The 25534-nt window shown below is 38.9% G+C and overlaps 1 protein-coding gene across 8 annotated transcripts in view; it reads right to left on the bottom strand.

Moving 5' to 3' along the window:
* PHACTR1 (phosphatase and actin regulator 1) overlaps positions 1-25534 on the bottom strand; it is a 520404-nt gene that overhangs the window by 185763 nt on the left and 309107 nt on the right. The gene's annotated exons all lie outside the window — the stretch shown is intronic.

Here is a 25534-nt window from a genome sequence, read left to right as displayed (position 1 = left end):
TGGTTACAGATAACAGAAGCCACATGACTGAAGTTCCGTTTCTCTTTTCATCTTTTTGTAATGGAAGTCATGCCAACATGTTCCAAAGGCCGGGGACAGTCAGCCAAATCCTAGGATTCAAAGACCCTAACCAAAACTTGCCTAACCTTAACCCAGATGTGAGGGAGGAGGAGAAGGAGCAGAGCTCTCCTGACACACCTGAGACTCCCCACAAGGCAGGGAGGCATCAGAAGAGTCAAATGACAGTGTAACTACTGGCCCAGCAATTTCTCAAATAAGACTTGGCAGATGCAATCACTATAGCACCGTCTGCTGAGAAAAGAGGGAGAAAACATTTATCAACTGTCTATTTCAGTGCCAATGTGCCAGCACCCATGGCTCTCCATCCTACTGCCCTGCTCACCCAGCCCTGCAGGAGCCCTGGACTCTGTTGAGTGCCTCCACCTTAGGGTTGCTGACTGATTTTAGAGCGCTTACCATTTGTTAGATTTTATAGTTGCCTTGACTCCTCTAGTTTTTTTGTTTCTGCGTTAATTTTTGAAGGAAGATTTTTAGAAATTGAAAGCTAAGAGTGACTTTAGGGACCACCTAGACTACTCCCAATAACTTTACGTTTGAGGACACTCAAACCTGTAATGCTTAGTGGGGACCCTTTGTTTAAGGCCACAGTCATCCTGGCCTCTTTTATAACTTGGAATGAAACAAATTCTTTTCCAACTTACATGAGCATGTACACATCCCAGTGCAACTTGAATTTTTGAGACCGGAGTAATCAGAGAAAATAACCTCCTTGACAAAGTCAATGGGGTACAAAGGAGTCACCTTTTTAGAAAGTCAAATTGTTCCTAAAGCTGTGGTCAATCTAAAACCCTCTGATGAACCTTTAACACTGTCTTTCAGAAAAATCACCTGGACAGGTTGTTCTTGGAAGCTCAGTCTTACAGCCTGGTAGGCCTCAGGAAGCTCAGTCTTACAGCCTGGTAGGCTATGTGAGGCCATTTGAAATGGTTCTAATTCAGGAAAGTCATACATTCAACATATATGGAACCTCCACCACATACCAGGCAGTGTGCTGTGGTGACAGATGAAGACAGGTTGGTAAATGCTCCTGGAAGCAAGACTGAAAGGAAGTAGGTGAATTTGAGAGATGTCTGGGAAGCAAGGTCTAGAGAACTTAGTGACTAATTGGATGGCCTGAAGGAGGTCAGTGGAATGGTAGACTTCATTCATGGAAGAAGGGTACACGGGGGAGGCACAAGTTTGCAGGTGAGGGCAGCAAGGATCTGGACATGATGTGTGGTGACAGCACTGAAAAGCTTTGACTACATGGTTCAATACACTGGTAGCTCCTCTTTTGAATCATTGTGTTAAGTAACTACTTACTACTGTGCCAGACACTGCGAGCATTTATTGTGCAGACACAGAGAAGAATGGGACATGGCTGAGCAGAGTCTAGAGGAGGAGATAAAGGGCTCAGTGTGCAAAACTGCCCAAACGGGAAACCATGTAAAATTCAATGAGACAAAGAGAAGAGAATGACTAATTCTGTTTGGCCATGTTGGAAAAGACCCCAGGGAAGTAACATTTGGTTTTATATTTTAAAAAATATACACATTTTTATTGATTTTATAGAAGAAGGGAGATGGAGAGAGAGATGAGCATTGGATCACTGATCAGCTGCTTCCCACACACCTCTACTGGGGATTGAGCGAAAAACCAGGTGTGGATGAAAGACACAAGCTAATCTGACAAGCTCAGAGAAGGCCTGCATAGCAGTCTTGCAAACTCAGAGATCTAAAGTAACCACAAAGGATGGTCTAAAATTAAAATTTATTTTTTTCTTTAAAAAATATTTTTTATTGACTTCAGAGATGAAGGGAGAGGGAGAGAAAGATAGAAACATCAACCATGAGATTGGGCAACCCAGGCATGTGCTCTGACCAGGAATTGAACCATGACCTTCTGGTTCATAGGTCAGCTCTCAACCACTGAGCCACCACAGTTGGCCTCTCCAATAACTTCTCTTTAAAATTTTTTAAAAATTTATTTTTATTTTTTAAATCTCTTTATTGATTAAGGTATTGCATATTTGTCCTTATACCTCCTTTACCCTCCCACCCCCGCCCCCACTCATGCCCTCACCCCCTTGTTGTCTGTGTCCATTGGTTAGGCTTATATGCATGCATTCTATCCTTTGGTTGATCTCTCCCTCCCCTTATCCCCACCCTCCCTTCCTTCCCTGTGAGGTTTGACGATCTGATGGATGCTTCTCTGTCTCTGGATATGTTTTTGTTCCTCAGTTCATTATAGTCCATAAATGAGTGAGATCATGTGATATTTATAAAAGCAGTTATGGTGAGTAGTTACCTCCTAGGCTAGTATCTTCACTGACAAGGTCAACTTTTACCTTAACTGAGTTTATCTGTCTTTTTGTATCTATGAAAACATATCCTTGAAATGCCTGGGTAACTTGTAACTTCCCCTTTTCAAGACCCCTTAGGGCACAACCTAATGTGCCTGGGCACCAGGACAGATACCACAAATTCCTTCATTGTTATTGTTATCATGTTAATTGTTGACTGTTAACTCTCTTGCACTCACATAAATATGTGTCCATCATTTTACTTTTTATCCAATCCCAGGGTTTCCTCCCCCTCCCCGCCCCTCCTTGCTTTGTTTTCTCCCACCTGTCTTGTCTATCACCATTGGATTTCATATAACCCACCTATGTCCCCTCCTTTGATTGCAATGTGTAAAAATAGATGAAAAGCTGCCATTCTCTGGAGCATTATCCCAAACCCATGAGATACTGCTTCCCAGCATTGCCAACAGTTTGGTTCAAATAAACTCACAAAACTTTTTTGCAGGTTTGAATGTTTATATGTTAATACCGGGCATGTGTCTCACCAAGAATAGTACTGTGACCTCCTAGTTTATAGTCAATGCTCACCAGCCCAGTCATTTGGCTAGATTTTGAAAGAGGAGGAACTGTTTTCTCCACCTGGGGAAGGGGGAGACCTGGATCCCAGGGAGGAAAACAGCCCAAAAGGAACAGAGAGGGCTGGGAGAACGCGGCATGTTTAGGAACTTTGAGAAACAGTAATCCATGAGTTGGTTATGGTGCTGAGATGGCTGAGGGGGGCGGGGGAGGGGGTTGAGGTGGAAGCTGGAGGAGTCAGAATCAGATCATGCAAGCCTTTGAAATATTTGATTAGGTGTTTGTATCCCACAAGCAGAAGAAAAAGATGAGAATCAGAAAATGGAAAGTGACATTATTACTACATTAAAAAAATATGCATTAAGTGCTCACTACCAGATGCTTACACTATGCCAGTAAGCAAAACATATAAAAATACCAATCTGTGGTGCTTACACTAGTGAGTGGGGTAGGAAGCATGCAATACACACTAAAATTAAGTAAACTGTATAGTATGTTAGAAGATACATGCTTTGGAGGAAAAATAAAGGACAAAGAGGAACATGGTAAAAGAGATCAAGAGTGTCTAGGTTGGGGATTGGGGGTGGTAGTGGGCAATATTAAATAGCCTGATTGAGAAGGTACATGATCAGGACACAATTAGATTTATTTCTAGGAATATTATTGCAACAGCAATAGAACCTAAAGCGGAGTGTGAAGAAACAGGTGCAGAGAGAGTAAAGAGGGGGTCACTGCAATAGTCAGGGGTAGTGACTAGAATGCAAGCAGCACAGGGACAGAAGGGATGCAGAGAAGATGACATTCAGCCACAGGTGAACCAACAGATCTTGGTAACTTTCTAAGTACAAAGGAGGACAAGGAAGCAACAAGGGCAGCATCTTTTGTTTTTCAGGACTGAGTAGTGAAAACTTGCCATTCCTAATAAAGCTTTGATTGTAAAAGCAAGAAGCAGGATGAGATGGTCAATCAGCAACAAGGGCTTTGGAGCCAGAAAATGCAGTTGTTTGTTGTTATTGTTTGTTTTTTTCTTTCAAAGTTTGGATTTTATTTCTTAAGGTAACGGAGAACTACTGACGGGGAATTTGCCGGGATGGGATGAAAAGAGTTGATCTTGCCAGTAGGCTAAGCTCCAAAAACCAGAAGGATATAAGAGATTGAAGAGGTGGAGAAATTTATGAAATAGTATTTTTGGGGAGAAAAAGAGGAGGTAGGATCAAAAGTACACACAGGAGGGTTAGTCATTGGAAGGCTTTATGCTGAGTTATTGAAAATTTAAGGTGGGGTCCCTGATCACATGTGGGGTTCAGGGAGATTAATCCAGTGGGTAAGAGATTATTGAAGACAGAGGGAAGAAAATGATGACTGATGACTTAAGTAAGCCTACTTTTCAGAGTGGCTGAGGAGAGTAGTTAAAAAAGCCAGCTATAATGGGGAATGAGAAGAAAGTCAAATGGAGTAGGGAAGCAGCCTCTGGAACAACATTGAATTCAAACATTCTTCTCTTGAAATGGTATTAGCTGGTTGAGCTGGTGCTTCTTCAGTAATGCTCAGTGGTGTCCACAGAGGGGGGTGACAATTGTGAGAAACCATCCCAAGGAGGTTTTGAGTACAGGACACAAGTCAAGATCATCCAATTCCTACAAGATCACTTTCTCTTTCATATAAAGCCATCACCTTTCCCCTGTTTCTTACCTTAGTTTATAATCTTATTGTTGCTTGTCCTGACTTTGCAAGTCTCCAAACCTACATTCCCAACCCCTCTCCCCGCCCCCACCTCCTGCCTTCAAACCTATATTTTATACTGTTGCAGATAACTCTGCCAGAAGACTGCTTTTCTCAGAAACTGTCAATGGTTTCCTACAGTTTACATTTTCTGTCTTGGCATTCAGGAACCTCCCCAATGTCCTGCCTAGAATTCTCTCTCTCAGTGCACACTATAGCCAAAATGCAACACACCACCCAGCAGCCTCCTCCCGGGGCCTGCAGATCCTGATGGACATCAAATGACTGGAATTATATGCAAAATTTCATGTATGTTTGGTTATCTGAATTTGATTGAAAGAGTTTCCATTTTCTTTTGTTTCCCAAGGTGGTCTAACACACAAAAGCTAAATTTTTAAAAGTATCCAGGTTGAAGCTTCTTGGATTCAGCCAACCAAAAATATCTGCTGAAGATTAAGGGAAGACTGTGCATTGAATGCTTAAAAATTTATTTTTAAAACAAGATATGAGTTACTTACGCTTGATGTTAAATATCCTTTCATAGTTGGCACTCAATAATGATTTGTTAAATAAGTAAATGAATGAGGGCATTTGACACAGCTCATGAAAACCAGTATTACTATTTGTCTTAAGAAATAAACACCACTGGGACCAAGAACTATTTCATAATTACTTCTTTAAGAAATGAATGCATATTATTCTGAAATTACCACATTAAAATAATTATAAGACATTAGGAGTGCCTTGGAAAACCTTAGATTGGCAAGAAGCTGGCAGAACATTACAAAGGTATAATTATAACTCCATAATTAAATGAATCTTTAATAAGTATACTATTAAGTTTAAGATGTTTAGCCCTAATGTACACTAGATTACTTAGCAGACTGGATGCCGTTAAGTAAAGGTGATTTATATTTTAATCATCCTCATTACTTTTCTCCCAATTCATTTGACAACGGGGGCTACCCTCAACCTCACTGCTTTGCCACCAGATAGTGAAATTTGAAGGCTTAGCAGTGAAGAAAGAGGCCAATTGTGAATACAGTTTGAAGAGGAAGAACAAAAGACAAAACTGGGCTCAGAATAAAGTTGTCTTCTACTGACCACAGGGACAGGAGAGAGGGCGGGATGGAGATCAGTGGGAGAGGAAAGGCCCCCAGGGCAGGTGTGTTTACAAAGCCAGCCTTCCTTTCAAACATATCATGAAAAGACTGCTTTGCCCAAGCCCACTGCTCTCAAAGGTGGCCTCTTCGTGCTGCTGAGAGGAGACAGCTGTCTGGAGAAAATGCTCACTTAGACATGAATCAGCTGTCAACCGCCCGGACAGAGAATGCTGAATCAGAAGGTGGGAAGCTGGGCAGCTGAGCTAATTCTGAGCAGAGGGAGAATGGGAGGCCTGAACCACATGATTTGCACCATCACCCTCCAAAATAATACTCTCCTAAGAGACTACACAGTCTGGGCTCCCTTTCATGATGTGACTGGGATTTGCTTTATCTGTAGAAAGAAAAATGATGGGAGCTGATTTTTCTTTCCTTTTAGAAAAACAGGGAAGAAAATACTAGATTTATGCATCCTTTCATCACTGAGAACCCAAGTAGCTGCGTGGGCACTCTGAAGTCCACCCCTGTTGTAGCCTGGGATTGCTCCTGGCAGGCTCTCAGGACATGCAAGAGTGTGGGAATGGGCAAGGGGAACTTCAGCTGACACCCTTACCATTATATCTCTCATGCTTGCTTGGTTTTTAAAAGGCTTACCCAAAGAAAGCACTAATTCTGGTGTCCCGCTGAAGGAAGCCATGGTGTCTGTTGTCCAATCAACGACAGAGGCAGGAGGGCTGGGACAAGAGGAGCCCCCTCTGCAGATCTCCCAGGACTTTAGGAGGACCTGAGATTCTCACAAATTAATATTTGCTTCTCCACCCAATGTGAACCCCAACATCGAATGCTTATTTAGCAGGATCTAATACCATTTGGTTTTACTTGCAATTTCATTAGAAGGGGTTATGTTCCCACCATATTTCACCATGCTAGGAGTGGAGGCCAGAGGTGGGAGTGGAGGTGAGGTTCGCTGTCAGTTAACTACACGGAGCTGCCCAGGGGCTACTAGTAAACCTATCACCTTCCTGCCTCAGGCAGCATTACTTTTTCTTACAGCTGCAGAATGATGTGAGACAGGTCCCTGGCCATTTAGAAAATTCTAAGCCACTCTGGTTTTTCCCTTTTAAAAATGTACTTTCAGTTTCACAGAAATACCCTAGGCAGGGAAATGAAGGATGGATATGAATTATCAGATGTAAAGGGCAGTATTTTCCCATTTTCACTACATAAGTTACACCACACTGTCTTCAAGAGGCCAGATCTCTTTGAAGAGTTTTTGTCCCTCTAGGACTGATCTGTATTAACTCTAAGGTGTGCTTAAAAAAAAAAAAAGTGGAGTGATACATTTTTATTTTAAAATCAGGACCCCCTGCCTGGTCCCATGAGTTGAGGAGTAGGATGAAGAAGGTGAGGCCACGGGGGCAAAGGGAGGCTGTTTTGCTCAGAGCAGATTGCTTGGTTTGCAGACCACCGATAAGCCTGTACTGAGCTGGGGGATAAAACAATACTGCCACACTCACCACGAGGCTACAAAAGGGCTTGGTGCAAACACGGACATGATGCCTGAAACTCACTGTTATGAACACTGCTGACAATGAGCACTAGTCCTTCTCTCCACCATCTTTTCACGCTGTCCTGTACTTGACCTCCACCACCTTTCCCCAGTCTTTCACCCTCTGTACCTCCCTCCTCTTCCTCATCCCTTACTCTCAGGTCAAAGATGGGTCCAATCTGTAGATTAGAACTGAAGTACTGTATGAACACTGATACTTGTCAAACACAGTGTTAATTAGAATAGAGCTGCATTGACAAACGTTTTATTCATCTTAATCCAAAGTCTGCTTGACTCGCTTGGAGAGCTCTGGTGTCGCTCAGTTTTCTGGACACAGATGTGGCTGCCTTCTCTACCTAGGCGCCACCAGAAGAAATACCAATTCCCTGTCACACAAAATCACACTCCAAACACAGCCATCCTACATCATCATGATATTTGAGTCTTGTCTACCTCTGGAGAGATATATAAATGTAATATTGAGAGAGGTGCTAATCAGTCTTGTTGCTACAAGAAGGGTATTTTTCATGGTGGGAAAAGCAACAGTGGGTGTGACTGTACAATGGGTTGGGAAATGGGAGTAGACATCCAATCTCAAATACCTAAGCTCATACTTCTCGGCACATTTGCTCAGACACTTAGCCAGCTTCCTCCTCTCTTTCTGGCTCTAGAGCTTGCTGCCTGGTGGGAGGTGATTCTACTCACTGCTAGGTCCCAAAGGATGCTTTCACAGGCCAGTCACTGCCTTTGGCACTATAAACAGATTGGCCTGGGATAAAGGACACAGGACTATGTTTACATGCAATGGAAGGAGGAGAGAAAGGGAATTTATGAATCCACATTATCAAGATGGCCCAAGTCGTTACTGTTCATCATCTCTTGAAGCAGTAATTGAAATCCAAGATGAATAGGAGAATACCCCTCAACCCCTTGCCTTGAGAGATACCGATTTAGCAGCTCTACTGGTTTTTAAATTGTAGGCCCTTATAACAGAAAGAGGCTATGTGACTAGTATGGTCTACAGAACACTGCATACTGTTAACAAGTTTCCAGTTTCCTTATAATAGGAAGGGAGATTCTAAACAGGACTGTGGTTTTTTTATGACAACAATGATGGTAATAATAATAATAATAATAATAATAATAATAAAAGTATTAATAACAGCTACCATTTTCCAGTCACTAAGTCTGTGCTTGGTGTCAACCAAAGCACTTAAAGTATTGCTATATGTAACATCCACATTAATCTTATAAGGAAGTGTTATTATTATCCTCATCTTACATTTGGGAAAATTGAGGAGGAACTAATGAATAGGAAGACATAATACCCAGAAGAGAAACACATGCTATTAAGACTTGTCTGTTTTCAAGAACATCTTCTCACTCAATGAAATTTTGGCTTTTCAAATCTCCATACGACTGACTAAAGTAATAAGAGGGCTTTAGGGATGATGGAAGAAATTAGCTTCCTCTTGAAAAGACTACAAATAGGTTCCAATATAAATTAATCTTATTCTAGTAAGAAAAATGGGGTGTTATCTGCCATATCTTAAGATATCATAAAATATATGCACTCCTGAGTGTAGGTGCCCTGGAGGATACCTACCCTTGGTTAGTAGCAGATGTGGAATCATAAGTACATCCTCTACTACTCACCTAGTATATCACAGGCTACAATTAAGAACTCAGCAGGCACCAATTTGGCCTGACATCAGGTAAAATCTGCTTCACTTAGAAAACACTGTTCCCTTTTATATATGTGTATAGTGTGAAGATTGTTAATTTTGAAACCAGGAGGATGTGAGTTCAAATCCAGAATCTAAAGCTTAATAGTTGTTGGTGGCTGAGTCTGTTTTGGCTTCCCAGCAGGTGGCATGGGCTTCCTAATTTTCCTTTGGAGAATCATCCCTTTTCCATTTCCAGGGCAGGTGGTCCAGGAAAGAAGACTCTCACTTCTGACTCCAGAGGTGGGCACATGACCCAGTGCAGGCTAATCAGAATATTGCATTCTCCACTCTTCACCACTAGAAATTCAGAAATGAGTGACTGAGACTAGCCAGGCAATGAGATGCAGTTCTGGGTTTTGTTGGGGCTATTGATAGACATGCTCTCCCAGCTAAGGTTGTAGATTAGACTGGCTCCAAGCCTGGACAAAGCAAGAGCCATAAATATAAAAACCTTCACTCAGATTTGGTTAATATTAAGAGAATCTCTAGGTCACAATGGCAATTCATATGCTTTGGGAGGAAACAATACTATTATGTCAAATACTTCATATTTTCTAAGCACTGTACTGAGAGGCTATTTATATTCCGTGACCACAAGAATCAGGGAATAAATAGCACTGCTAATAGACCAGACTGGTAGGGAAAAGTCTTATTTACATTTAAATTTATCCAGGTCTGTGTTGTTTTATTTATTGAGCTAACAGATGCTGTCAGCAAAGTTCTTTCTGAGATATTCAATACAAAATTCCTGTTTCATCTCCCAGGAATGTAACCTTCAACTGTCAAAGCATGTAATGACTACAAAACATATAAAACATTCTATTGTTCATTTAATCCACAGGATATATTTGTGTTGGTAATGAAACTTGTTCATTTAACTTGTAAATGAACTCCCGAGTCATGTATTAATCCGAAGCAAAAATCTTTAAATAATGTATGTTCTTTTTTCATCTTAAAATCTCAGATCGTAGGGCCTGATAATCTTAAAGTCATAAACAGTGCTTCTCAGAGCTCCAAATAAAACTTCAACAAAACCTTGTTTCTCCTCAGGGGTCAGCAAACTCTCTCTATAAAGTCAAATCACATCTACTTTGGGATTTATGGGCCACCCAGCTCTGTTGCAAATACTCAGCTCTGCTGTTGCAACATGAAAGCAGCCACAGACAAATGTACACAAGTGGACCAAGGCTGTGTTCAATAAAATTTTACTTACAAAACAAGCTGCCAGCCCTGGGGACCACAAGTTTCCAGCCCTCATCCTGTAATATGGAGCTGCCAGTAAGTTTTCTGTCATTTTAAGGGGAAAGCCTGCCTGAGATTGAAACTGAGACTTCATTATATCACTTGGGCCCCTGGATCCATCCCTGCCTGAAACCATTCTAACACTGGAGATTTTAATTTAAGACCAATAAATTATCTTTTTTACTTAAGCAAGGGTGGGTTGGATTCTCTCTCACTTGCAACATAAAAGGTTCTAACAAATTCACTGGGTGAACTCTTTAAGAAAGTCAGCTTTTATTCCTATAAAATGGGGATTGTAAAGATGAACAAGTATATACTAAAAGCACCCTGCAGGGTTATAGAACAGGAGCTCAAGGAAAGTTATCTAAATATGAATCATCTCCTCTGACACCAGACAGACTCGTACCTGCTCAATAGGGTCCTTCTGGGGGAAGTTCCTCAACACTTCACCACGAGGATGATCCGTAAGGGGATATATGAATTTTTAAAGTTTTGGATGTTTTGAACTCTTCCAAGACCCACCAGGCTGGTGGATCTGAAATTTTAGTATATATAAGAATCAACTAAAGTATTTATTAAAATTGTAGATTGCTGGTCTCCATCTTAGACCTGCTGAACCAGGAATATGAATGTAGAACAGGCAGCCCAAATCATTTTGATGCAAGTGTTCTGAGAATAAACTCTGGGAAGCATACTACAGCATTCCTACAGAAGCTTAGAATCCTACTCCCTTCTCCCCAGCTAAGTCTATAGCCTTTGGGAAATTTGCTAAGAAAGAAGATCCTTAGTATAAAAAAATGTCATGGTTTATCCCCAAACCCTCAAAACATTGGGAATTCTCTTTCTCTGACTGGCTTATTTCATTAACATAATGTTCTCCAGTTCCATCCATGCTGTTACAAATGGTAAGAACTCCTTTTTTATAGCAGTATAGTATTCCACTGTGTAGATGTACCACAGTTTTTTAATCTACACATCTGCTGATGGGCACTTAGGCTGTTTCCAAATCTTAGCTATGGTGAATTGTGCTGCAATGAACATAGGGGTGCATATATCCTTTCTAATTGGTGTTTCTAGTTTCTTGGGATATATTCCTAGAAGTGGGGTCACTGGGTAAAGATAAATATCACATGATCTCACTCATTTGTGGAATATAATGAACAAAATAAATTGATGAACAAAAACAGATCCAGATCCAGAGAAACATCAAACAGACCATCAAACCTCAGAGGGAAGGTAGGGGAGGGTGAGGGTAAAGGGGAAGAGATCAACCAAAGGACTTGTATGCATGCATATATGCCTAACCAATGGACATGGACAATGGGGGTGAGGGCATGAGTGGGAAGGATGAGGAAGTAATGGGGGAATAAGGACACATATGTAACACTATAATCAATAAAAAAATTAAAAAACAAACAAACATTTTGAATTCTCTAAAGATGCCTAATGGCGCAGGCAGTGTGCTTAGTGCTTGAGCATCAACTTATGAACCAGGAGGTCACAGTTCAATTCCCAGGCAGGGCACATGCTCAGGTTGTGGGCTCAATTCCCAGTGTGGGGTGTGTAGTAGGCAGCTGATCAATGATTCTCTCTCATTATTGATGTTTCTCTCTCTCTTTCTCTCCCTTCTTCTCTAATATCAATAAAAACATATTTTAGGGGAGAAAAAAGATGTCTAATGTTTATGTTTATCCTTCCCAAGTGCTCTTATATCTATTATGTTATTAGGTCTTCATAGCATACCTATTAGCTAGGCAAGTCATCAAATTTCCTTTGTTTTCCTATAATTATAATTAACATACTATTTTCTCAAAGAATTGCATCAAAATTTAGCCTTCTTCAGACTCTGAGAAGGCCTGCTATAAGCCATGTAAACTTTGTTTAACCTTGCGCATTGCAAACTTAATTTAATCACAAATATGGTTGGTTGGTGTTTCCCTGAGGGGCAACTTTGAGATCTCATAGTAGACCAATATTCCATGGAACACAATTTGTGAAATGCCATGATAGTGTCTTTTTTTGTCCCTTTCTACAAATGCAGGAAATGAGACAAAGAGAGGTCAAGCAACTGGACCAGAATGTGTCAGCTTACACAGGCAGTTAAAGAGGCCAGGGCTCCTGACTCTAAAATTGGGTCAGTCACCACTCAGTCCCTGCCTACGTCATGGGTGGCTTGAGAATGCTCAAGACCAGGCAGGGGAGGTTTTCTGATTCAACTCTTCTCAAGCTGTCTTTCCCTCCATAATACTGACAAGGTTAATAAACTCTTCAGTATTTTCTCTCCCTTGGGCTCATTCCAAGATTTCATAATAATAGCTACTCAGCTATCTACTGAACATAAAGATGACAGAGGACCTATGAAACCTTGCATTCCACTGAAGAATCCCTTCAAGCTCAGATACCTCATTTTATTTCTTTGGTGACATTACAGTTTTCTTATTTACCTCCCATTAGTTCACAGACAATTTTTCAGTGCCAGCTGCCATTTGTATAGTGTTGGTGTGAAATCTAAATCATACTCCTGGGGGGAAAAATTAGCAAGGATGTTTGTCTTTGTTTTCTCTCCCTGTGTGTATAATTCCCACCAACAGCTCTAACATGGGCCTGCCTTGACCATTATCCACAAAGGAAGGAACTCTGCTTATATTTTTTGAGACTTTCACAAGGAATTCCTAATTTCCTTCATTTCAGGACACAGAAATTGAGTTCATTAGCCTTTTTTTTTTTTTTTTTTTTCAGAGGTAAATGTCCTATTCTTTCTGGCCTGTCTATAACTCCTTTGGGGACATTTTATTGTTATTTTGCATAAAAGATGTACAGTTTCTAAAAAGGTCTTAGCAGGGAGGCATTGGTTAATTTCTGCCCATAAGAAGGTCTAAATTCATATTGAATTAGTAGTTTGTTTTTAAATTTCTATTTTTTTCCTAATGACTGACTATATTGACCTCAGAGCCTATTATTTGAACTCTGCATACCGAGTTTTTTTTTTTTTTAATATATTTTATTGATTTTTTACAGAGAGGAGAGAGGGAGAGAGATAGAGAGCTAGAAACATCGATGAGAGAGAAACATCGATCAGCTGCCTCCTGCACACCTCCTCCTGGGGATGTGCCCACAACCAAGGTACATGCCTTTAACTGGAATCGAACCTGGGACCCTTCAGTCCGCAGGCCAGCGCTCGATCCACTGAGCCAAACCGGTTTCGGCTGAATACTGAGGTTTAACTGCCAATCATCAAGTAAGCTCTGTGACTATAGGCATATTAACTCACCTCTCAGAATTACATTCACTTAACAGCAAAATAGGGATGATAACAACGTTTACTTCTCTGTACAATTATTATATTAACACATGGAAACTTTAGCCTATCCCTCACCGGTTTGCTCACTGGTTAGAGTGCTGGCCCAGGGACTGAAGGGTCAAAGGTTCGATTCCGGTCAAGGTAAGTTCTTCCATTGCAAACTCCAGCCCTGCTCTGTCAGGGGCATGTGAGGGAGGCAACCAATTGATGTGTCTCTCTCACATCAATGTTTCTCTCTCTGTGTCTCTTGCCCTCCCTTCCACTTTCTCTGAAAGTCAATAGGAAAAAAAAAATATCCTCAGGGGTGAGGATTAACAACAACAACAAAAACTACCAAAAACAAACAAACAAACAAACAAACAAAAACAACTTTAGACTAATAACTGGCACTTAGTGTGTGTTCATTAAATACCTCCTGACTCCAGTCTAGGTTGCTGATTGATTTTGCCCGATACTCTTTGTCTGAATTCACTCTAGATTCCATTGGAAACTCATCTGAAGGTGTGTGGAGCTGAAGGGCTGCTGTGTCTTAGCTGGAGGGCATCAGAAAAGCACAAAGAATGAATTTCAAATAATTCTCATGCTTCAGAGCATCAATGAAACCATCTGAATAACACCACTTCCAACCAGGAAAAAGCCCTAAATTGCTGAATTTGAATTGTTAGAATTTTAGCTTACAATATGTCAATCACTTTTCCCCATTTTACTTGCAATATGGTATTTTAATTTATAAAGCATCTTTCCAGTTTTTCTTTGAGGTTACATAACAAAACTTGTCATAACTAAATGATCTCTAATTGTGCTAGTCCTCTTTTCCTTTGTGAAGTTCCCAGGCACTAAACAATAAGGCATCAGGCCAAGGAAAGGAAAAAGGGATGTCATAAGGCAGGGGTGGGGAACATTTTATCTACCAATGGCCATTTGGATATTTATAACATCATTCGTGGGCCATACACAATTATCAACTTAAAAATTAGCCTGCTATATTTGGTCAGACATTTAATTAACTCACCCTTAATGCCTTGGCAGGGCCAGACCAAATGATTTTGTGGGCCTTAAATGGCCCATGGGCCAGATGTTCCTCACCCCCATATAAGGGATAGTCTCTGTCCTCATATCTGTCTCTTCAGGCACTTTCAGGAAGTACCAAAACATATGAATACATGAGGTAATGGTACACTAACTCAGTAAACACTGGTTACACATTTATTGTTCAACTTGCAAGATGAAATAGGGGGTTTGAGGAAAGAAAAGATGAAGTTCCTAATCTTTAAAATCTTAAAATGAAAGGTATCACACAAAAGCAAACTATTCCACTTTTAGAAGAATTTGAAATTGATGTGGACATATAAAGCACATTTAATGAAAGATAACAGGAATTCTTTGCCATGTATGACAGAATAATCTTAAAAGTCATTATTTAATGCAAAAGTATCATCTTTCTGAACTCAAACTTACAACTGAAAGAGAATATTAATATTCAGATAATTCCTGACTACCTTATAGTAGATTTATTTTAACCGGAAAAAGAACTTCATTTGCTTTTATCGTGCCTGAGAATCTCCAGGCCCAATCAGTAGCTACAGTATCTAACGTGATCTGCTAGCTTTGCATTCAATTTCTTAATGATCACTGAAACTATTTTTCTAATGATAGAGCCATTTCCTTAAATGCAATTATCACAAGGGACCTTGATCTGGAATCCTCATTATGGGACCAGTAAGTCAGAATGGTGAGGACCAGGTGGGTTAATGATATGAGCTACTGTCCTCACAGTAATCATTCTGCTTTAACTGCCAGAAAGCATTCATTGGACAGTGCCTGGGTTCCGCGGACAGTAGGCAATACTGACAGGACATTTTGCTGCACAGCTAGATCAAATATTCACCTTGGCTATTCTGAAATTGGTTCTGAGAGCAAATGAAGGCTTTCTCATTGAAATGCAAGATTTGTAGAAAAATATTCTCGCTCCCAAATTCATATTTCCTGCTCTTGAACCTACAAATTAGTGAAAACTTTTAACTTTGTTCAAGATATTCTTATTCAAACTATAAATACTGTGCCCCAAAGGAGTCAATGGTCATTCTCACAACAGCAATCTGACTTATCAAGCACTTGCCAACTTATTATATCATTTGATTCCCACAACAAACCAACAAGCAAGGTATAGCAAATATTTCTAATCCCTATTTTACAAAAGAGCAAACTGACAATGGCAGAGATGGATCATTGCGTGCCAATATCCACTCTTCCATCCCTTTTAGTGACAGCTCCTTGGTTTCATGCCCAGCTAAAGAACTGTTTCCCAGCCTCCTCAGTAGGCTGGTGTGGCCGTATTACTAAGCTTCGCCATTGAGCTGTAAGCTGAATTTTTGTGAGAGATTTCTGGGAAGTCTTAAAGGAAAGGACGAACCATTTCTTTACTTTTCCCTTCATTTACTTTTCTAAATCAGAGATGTGATGGCTGGTACTTGGCAACCATTATGAGGACAAGGGCCTCCTCATACTAATCGGAGGAGCTGTAAGTGGCACTGTGGTCCTTAAGGACTCTGTGCAACCATCATACACAGCAGCTTTGAACTGGCTGCCTCTGCACTTTTCTCTCTGAGAGAAATAACTCCCTATCTTGTTTAAGTTATTACAATATTCAGTTTATTATTTTATGCAATAGAAGCTAATCCTAATGCAAAGATGCAACTTGCCTAAGTTTATGCAAACTAATTTATAAGAGGAAGAACATCATGTCTGTGGCAGAATTTTAGAACCTTTCATAACTTGTTCCTTAGCTTGTAAAGGAGCCAAGTACTTTAATTTTTTATTTTGACATTTATTTTTATTGATATTTTTAGAGAGAGAGAGAGAGGAAGGGAGAGCGGTAGAGAGACAGAAACATCAATGAGATGGCACTCAACCACAGAGGCACGCCAGCCAGGCTTAACGTTTATTTTATTTTATTTATTTTTATTTATTTTTTTAAATATATTTTATTGATTTTGTACAGAGAGGAAGGGAGAGAGATAGAGAGTTAGAAACATCGATGAGAGAGAGTCATCGATCAGCTGCCTCTTGCACACCCCCTACTGGGGATATGCCCGCAACCAAGGTACATGCCCTTGACCAGAATTGAACCTGGGTCCCTTCAGTCCCCAAGCCGATGCTCTATCCATTGAGCCAAACTGGTTTCGGCTTAACGTTTATTTTAAAAAAACCAACCTATAGGAAGAATTTTTTCCTCTCTTCCCCCTTAATTCCATCCTCTATAGTACTTTGTGTCTCTCAGGTTCTAATTTAAATAATGGAATTTCCCAGAGCTCATCTTGCCCTAGACAATTTCATTTGCTCCCATGGCTTTAATTAGCATTGGTAAGATTGATATTTATAAATTTATATTTCTAGCCTAGAAAGCTTTTCCAACTGACACAAGATCTACTAGCAGTGTAACTCTGGCCAAATTACTTAACTTCTCTGGATCTCAGTTACTACACTTATGAAGTGGGGATAATATCAGCATCTACCTCATTGTGTTATTGTAAGTATTTGTTTCACACAAACAAAAGACTGGACGTTGTCAGAATCACTACTACTATTATTATCACTCTTCATCTCCAAATAGTATTTCACAGGCACCTCAAATTCACTTTCTTTAAAGTTAATTATTTCTACCTTTACTGTGATCATCCTTGATCAGGAATGGCAATGCCAGTTGTCTAAGTGCTCAGAGAGAAATCCATTAGCCATCCCGGACATACCACCTCTTCCCCCAGATCTAATTCATTAGTACTGGTCAACACTAACTCTTAAATATTTCTCAACTCTCTCCACTTTTCTCCTCAGGTTAAACCAGTTGTCTGCATCACCATTTCTGTGTTCTTACTCAATGTAGGAGCTGCTCCCAGCCTATAGGTCCCAGGCCAGCCAAGGCAGGTGCCAATGGGGGATCCACCACCCTGCCAGTAACTGCACAGATCGTCCTGGATCGCTGGCCAGGCATAGGGACCTTACCCATGCACGAATTTTGTGCACTGGACTTCTAGTATATAATATTTCTCATCTCCTAGAATGTCTATGGTAAGGACAAACTTACTTCTAGATAGAGCCATGGCTGGAAGTAGGCTATGAAATAGAAAACAGTGTTTATCCCCAAGCCATAGTTAAGAAATGACACAGGGAAATTTTTCTCACATGCAAGGGAAAGATGAGGGGCTCTCATGTTTCTTGAAAGACTTGTCTTGGATATAAATGTCATCTCAAATACAATTGAACTAAGCCTTTGCTTTAACTAGATCGTTGGCATTTCACAACTATAAGATATTTACTGATTTGAGTCGTTTGAGATATTATTGAAGGCTGACATCACAAACTAAACTTCATTTGTGTTTTAATAGCATAAAAAGACAGTAACCTAAACATCCAACCATGAGGGATTGATGAACTAAATTAAGGAACAACCATCAAATGCATGACTATGTGGCCATTAAAAAATGATGATGAATATCTCTAATTATTGACAGGAAAAGACTGTCATGATTTTTGTTCAGTGGAAAATAAGTTGCCAAGTATTTTGTGTAATATAATTCAATTTTTCTAAAAACGTAGTTACTTATCTACACATAGGCATAGGATCTGTAAGAAGAAACACAGCTAAATAATCGTTCTATTTGGGTCATAAAGTCATAGATGATCTTAAACTTCCTTATAATTTTATTTTCTAATTTTGGTTTGGGGTGAGGATAAGATTTAATCACATCTCTGCCATCCACAAGCCATGGGCAATAGACAAATAAGAAAACCCATTTTTTAAGATTGAATATCTGTAAAGCATTTAGTACAGTATCCATCATATTAGCTATTGTGATTATATTATGAAAAGAATACTGCCATTATTGTAATGTGAATATTGCATTTGTGTTTAAGTCTAATAGAGAGCTACAAATGGTTCTTAGTGTAGCTGTGGTTGAGTGGAAAGTGCAGAAAGGCATTTCTGATAACTGAATGTTACCACTTTTACCAGAGGCTATCATTGGGATATGAATGATACAGCTTTAAAAGCATGGCCTTGGAGCGGATACACATGAACCTCAGGACCTATGGCAAGTTTCTTCGCTTTGAAATATGTTTTTCATAGTGTTGTTGTATTACAAAGGACAATACTTAAATGCCTAATACAGTTTCTAGCCACAGTTAAGAGACCAACAAACATTATTGTTATAAATTCATCATAAAAATTATACTTCAAATGTAATAAATAATTGCCTTGATATTTCACTAGTAGTATTTTTTGTTTTGTTTTGTTTGTTTTACCCAGCAAATTGCTTGCATTTTAAAATGGACTTGTAGAAATTACTAAAACATAAACTAGAACAGTGGACTAAAATGGTTTGCTGGTTTTAAAAAAATCAATCTCATGTAACTTTTCTGGAATATTTGCATTTTGAAAGGAGATAAATTCCTATGTAAATAGTGGAGGGGGCTATAGGAGGAGGCTCTTCATGAGAGGAGGTTATATAATAAAGTAAGTTCAAATTTACTTGGATGCAAAATTTATCTTTATTCTACAGATTTAATTTACATGAAAATGGCACTCTAATGTAAAATGGAAGTATAGTGTTTTACAGACTAATAAGAGCAACAGAGCCCACTAGCTGGTCTAAAAAAAACATAGCCACAATTTTTGTGTTGAATGAAATAAAATAATTTGGACTTTAATCTTATGGTTAAGTTGACCAGTAAAGCAGAATAATTCAAATATATTAAAAATGTTATCATACAATATGCAAAGCAAACTCCATGAATACTTTGAAGGCTTTAGGGGTATATATTTACATGGAAATGTAAATATATACCCCAAGATCTGATGTAGATCCACTAAGCAGAAAGAAATTGAATACCAAGATGTCAATATTTCCACAGGTTTTTCTAACAGCATTTGATATTTGTTGAACTATTCTTCAAGGAACATTGAAGGTAATTTCTTGATCTATTTCCTGGCATTGGCTACCCAGAAAAGTAAACTTCTGCCATTCATACTGGCTCAGATGCAAATTTAACTGTTCTCTTGATGCTTATTTAAAAATTAAATGCAGTTACAGAATTGAATGGATTTTGAGAAAGATTCAATGCAGAAGGTCAAGCCAGGTTAAGGGAATAGTTACCTGCAAATAGGCCTCTCTATACCACATAGATACTCACAACCCCAACCCCCAAGCCAATAATGGGTTTTTTTAAATTATCTGGAGAACTTAGCCACTGTTCAGAGGGAAAAACAGTAACTGTCCATTTGAGCTCCTCAGCAAACCAACAGAGCAATAACTGGCTTCTAAGATAAAGCATGAGGGGAAGTGGTCACAGGGAGAAAAGTCTATATTAAGTACATTAATAAAATTTGGCTTCCCAAACAAACCACTTTTTATGAATTCAATTCAACAAACATTTCTGAGCATTTGTTCTCCGGTACTGTGAATCAGACCGAGCTGAGCCTATGCTCTTCAGAAGTACGCACACTTTCTACAGCCATACCACCCTGAACGCGCCCGATCTCGTCAGAAGTACGCACACTCATGTGGGACACATGTACACATGCACACACAGCTGCACAGTCATCCAAAGGCTGAGACAAGATATGGAGAAACTTCTCAGAATTCTTTGAGGATAGGTCATGAAGAAGTTTTAGTAGAAATATTCCCTGCAGCCATTTTTGCTTTGTTATATTTAGTATAAGATATAGATTATTTTATTAAAAACCACAAACTAGCACTTTGTGTAGGCATTCTGTGGGACAAGAAGAAGGCAAATTAGGTCTATCTTTATAGCACCAAGAAAGTTCTTTTCAAAAACAATCCATACTACAGAGGTTGGAGGTACTTTTGTGCTTGTAGTTAGGTTTGTATGAATTAAGCTTCAAAATTCTGACAGCCTGGCCAGCATGGCTCAGTGGTTGAGCATTGACCTATGAACCATGAGGTCACTGTTTGATTCCCAGTCAGGAAACATGTCCAGTATGCAGGGTCAAACCCCAGTTGGGAGCATGCAGGAGGCAGCTGATCAATGATTCTTTCATCATTGATTTTTCTATCTCTCCTCTTTTTCTCTCTGAAATCAATAAAAATAATCCTGACAGAATGAATCCATAAACATATAGCATTGTGCTTTCTAGCGCTGAGGCCAACCAACTAGGATAAACAGCTGGAAATAAATAACATTATATGATGATCTTAAATTTTTTTTGTTAGTTTTTTTTTTTTTTTTTTTTTTTTTTTTTTTTTTTTTACAGAGAGAATCAATGATTAATGATATACTTCAAAATAAAGTGCCCATAGAAGACAACATGCCCATGAAACTATAGCATCAATACTTTCTCTGTATAGTCCTGTCATAACAATAGATAGATAAGTCAAGTGTATATAGTTGTTAAATCTTGAAAGTAAAAAATAACCTAAAATAGTTACATGTCTACAATTTAGTTGAGCCTGGACAGAAGGAACACTATTCTTACTTCATTCAACCAAATCATTTCCCTGCCCCCACCCCCCGCAAAAAAAAAATTGGTAAAGATTTTCTGACATTCAAAATCTAATGTTCAAGAGTTTAAAGATGATTTTTGTATTATTTCTATTTTGGAATCTGATGGGGTAGGGGCCACAGGCTCTTTCTGTGACAAGAACAGTAAAAAAATGCTATCATTATGCTATTGTGCAAAAATGTTAGGTAATTTGATTGTTAATCAGTTGCTCTTCTCTACTGATTTTTCTCCTTTAAAAATATAGTTGCAAGTTAAGATTAACACTGTAGCACATTAAAGAAAAAAGAAAGTCCAAACAGCAACATAAAACAACAAACATCTACTGATATTATCATCCATGTTCTCGAACAATATAAAAATTCATGATAGAGTAATTAAATATCACACCAAGACACAATGGATATTCTGAACATTCTAGTAAGAAATATCCAGAAAATACTGTTGTGAACACAGCAACAGTAGTATTTATTCTACCATGCCATGATCTCACAAGGACTGAAAGCTCAAAATTAATACAGACATTTTATCATTTGTTTATATGGTTCCTCTTCTGTATTTAAATGCTATAAAATTGTAGGGAGAGCAATAATTTTACACAGATTTAGGAAAAAATAGATAGGTTGAGCTTTAATATTTGTTTTGGGAAAGCCAACATTTAAAAAATATTCAATACTATGAGCCACAATTTCTTTTCAAGGTACTGGTATCCAGTGTAAAATGTACCTCTTTAATAAATGGTAAATATAGAATAGTCCAGGAATAATTTGGCAAAATTATACCCAAGCTATATAAAACCAGAAAAAATATCTCCATGAGTGATTGTTCTTCAGAATTAGGTAAAATATTATATTCCTGAATTCCTCTACCCAATGCTGAAAATTTAATATTTCATTAGACTAGAATCCCATAGACTCAGAATAGTGATATGGAAAATGATATACATTTTCCACCCATAAATATTTTCATGACACAATTTAAATACTGACACTTTTCTTAATATCCCCTATAATTTATCATCTTATTACAGGCTAGACAGCCACATTTCCATGTAGCACTTGGTGTAAGATTTATTAAGAAGTACAAACTTTGCCCTAGCCGGTCTGGCTCAGTGGATAGAGCCTCAGACTGTGGACTGTAAGGGCCCTAGGTTTGTTTCTGGTCCAGGGCACATGCCCGGGTTGCAGGTTCAGTCTCCAGTAGGGCGTGTGCAGGAGGCAGCCGATCAATGATTCTCTCTCATCATTGATGTTTCTAGCTCTCTCTCCCACTCCATTCCTCCATGAAATCAATAAAAAAATATATATATTTTTTAAAAAAGAAGCCCAAACTTTGATTTAATTTTGCTTGCTACCATAATATTCCTTGGGCAAATGTGAGTTTATAAGCAAATTGATAATTTTGATGCTTATTTTAAAAATATGAGTAATATCAGCCTTATTTTACAAATGAAATGTACCCTAAAGATAAATGAACTAGCTTTAGGTAGTATAGCCAATATGCTGGAATGTACCTGGTATACATTCCAAATGAACATAATTTTCCAGCCACATAAAATATGATACATAATTAAATCAATCACTGGTAACGTTACATGAGAAAACCACCCAAAAAGCTTTACCTTAGCATCAATATGAAAAAAACAAAACCAAAATTTATACTGATTTATTTATTAAAGTCTTAAAAGATACCTGATTCAATTAAACTAATGGCAGACTTATATCACTGTTAGGATATAATTACACTTAATGTCATCAATCACCAGGAAAACAATAATCATCTGCCTAAGGAAAATGCATAAAGACTAAAAATGAATGGTGGTACAATAAGTACATTCAAACTTTAAGACCTAAAAAGACAAACTGCATAGGGATGGTCACCATATTTTCAAATTTAAGAAGATCGGCCTATGTGGGCTTCCAAGTCTAGGCATACATGTTGAGTAAATGGGTCATTTTGAGAGCTCTGGCATGTATGTTTCCATAGGAATAAGTAAATAATTGGATCTATTGGAACATGATGTCTCCAAACACTGTTTAATCCATAACAGTGGTTCTCAACCGAGGAGAAACAATCAGCAACAGAAATTTTTGATTATCACAATTGGGGAGAGGGTATTACCGGCATCTAGTAGGTAGAGACCACAATACTGCTAAGTCCTACAATTCACAAGACAACCTCCCATAATAAAGAATTACCTGGCCCAAAATAGGAATCATGCCAAGGTTGAGAAAACCTGCTGAATATACCTTGGCTTAGAACAAAAGACTTGAACAAAGCCAAGCCTAATTGGATAAATTCTTTCACCTCTTCTGTGTAGTTCTGAACAATCATTGGCTCAGCTCAAATGTGACCATTCATGAATGTTTCCAATATGCTCAGAAAACTAGTCCCTATCAACAGACAGCTGTTTCCCATATGTGACTTATCTTGTTGTGGTTATAATATAAACAGCTCATTTCAAAAAGCAAATAGCTCATAAAGTTCCTGGTTTATGAGCAATAGATTCCACTTTAGGGAATCATTGATTAACAAAACCAAGCAATTAATTGGTTCCAAGTGTTAAAAACTAAGTTGTTTATGTACACTGAAGGCTAAAATATCCCCATGGGAATTCCTATTTAATTGAAATTCCACAAGATAGTTCTAAGTAATTAGTGAATTTATTTATAGTCTTCATTTGAAAATCTTACATTTTCAACTTCTTTTCTTTCTCTTTCTACTAGCTACAATATATTGGGTGTTATGTTCCAGGCACTGTATGAATTACTACACATGAACTTTATAATTATAACAATCCTAGTTGGTAGGTTAATAATAAGGTATTATGGCATTATTTTCCTTATTATTCTTTAAACTCAAGAAGTCTGGAGAAAGAAAAAGGGGACTGAAAATAAAACATTTGACCATAGCACTCACAAGTCTGAATTCAATGTGAATTAATCTAATACAATAAAAAGAAAAAAAGAAAAAAGCCAGGAGTTGATCAATACTATTTATAATAATAGCACCACTTACAAAGTGCTTATTATATGCAGGTTCATTGCCAAACGCTTTGATATATTGTTTCATTTAATCCTACCATCAGCCCTTGGTATAGATGTTGTAGTCACCACATTACAGATGCAGAAACTGAGGCTTCCTTGATGAAACAAGTGGCACACCTGGGATCTGTGCTCTGTTCTGCCCCTCTTGAGGGTCTACACCAGGGGTCCTCAAACTTTTTAAAGTGGGGGCCAGATCACGGTCCCTCAGAGAGCTGGAGGGCCGGACTATATGAACTACTAATTCCTACTGTAACACCTCGGCTACGCTCACTGCCCAAAAAACCTGGCGGGCAGGATCAGACTCCTCTGCGGGCTGCATGTGGCCCGCGGGCCGTAGTTTGAAGACCCCTGGTCTACACCATGGGTTGGCAAACCATGAGCCTTCATTCAAATCTGACTTGCTTCCTCCCTTATAAGTAAAATGTTACTGGAAAACAACCATGCTCTTTCACTTATATGTTGCCTATGTTACTTTTGTGCTACAAAAGCAGAATGGAGCAGTTACAGCAGAGGCCATGTGGTAAAAACCTAGATGTTTACTATCTCCCTTTACAGCAGGAGTTTGCCAAAATCTGCCTGAACTCTTCCATAGTAAGCAATGTCTACTCCACCTTGAGCTCCATATTGTTAGGCATTGGAGGTCCTTTGTGTACTTCTCCAGTTAGGTGGTAGCTTTACCTTCTTTAAGTATGACCCCTGCTTTTATTTTCATAGCCATCTTTATGGCTAATACTATCCTTTTCTTTAGCAAAGAGTTTATCTGAATAACAGTAATGTTATACAAGTGAACCTTATTAAAACCGATTTCCTCACCGTCTGAAATCATTAAAAAGCAAACACTAAATGCAAAAACATGTACTGATCTTCTACTGGGCACACATTATGTGCCAGGAATTCAAAAAGAGTAAAACACAACATGGCCCTCAAGGAGTTTGCAGATGAGCAGGGGAAACCGAGGTACCCACATAGCTACCTAGGGACTAGGCTCAGTGGCTTGATTCCAGGGAAAGAGTCTCCCAAATCAACCAAGGCAAAAAACCCAAAAAACAAACAAACAAAAAACCCCCCCAAAAACCTTGTGAAAATCCATTTCTTGGTTTAAGAAAAAGGTCTCCATTATTTTGAGTTAAATAACAGAATTATGTCTGATTGTTCAGTAAGTAACTGTTCAGACATAGAATGGTAGAGCTAAAAGGATTTACAAGCTCAGCCTCTTCAATTCACAGATAGGAAAACCAAGGAGGCCTTACGTGTACTGAGCAGCGAGGGGAGACAAGGTCGCCTTGGGTGCCTGGGAGCTGAGCATTACCCCACATGCGCTTTGGAGTGGGACCCTGCAGCCAGATATGGAGCAACTTTCTGAGCTTTGGTTTCTTCATTTGCAATGCG

Source organism: Pipistrellus hanaki, assembly GCF_964339955.1.
Source record: "Pipistrellus hanaki genome assembly, chromosome: 2".
Taxonomy (NCBI): Eukaryota; Metazoa; Chordata; class Mammalia; order Chiroptera; family Vespertilionidae; genus Pipistrellus; species Pipistrellus hanaki.
The sequence above is the reverse complement of the archived record's forward strand: the minus strand, read 5'-3'. Positions and strand labels throughout refer to the sequence as shown.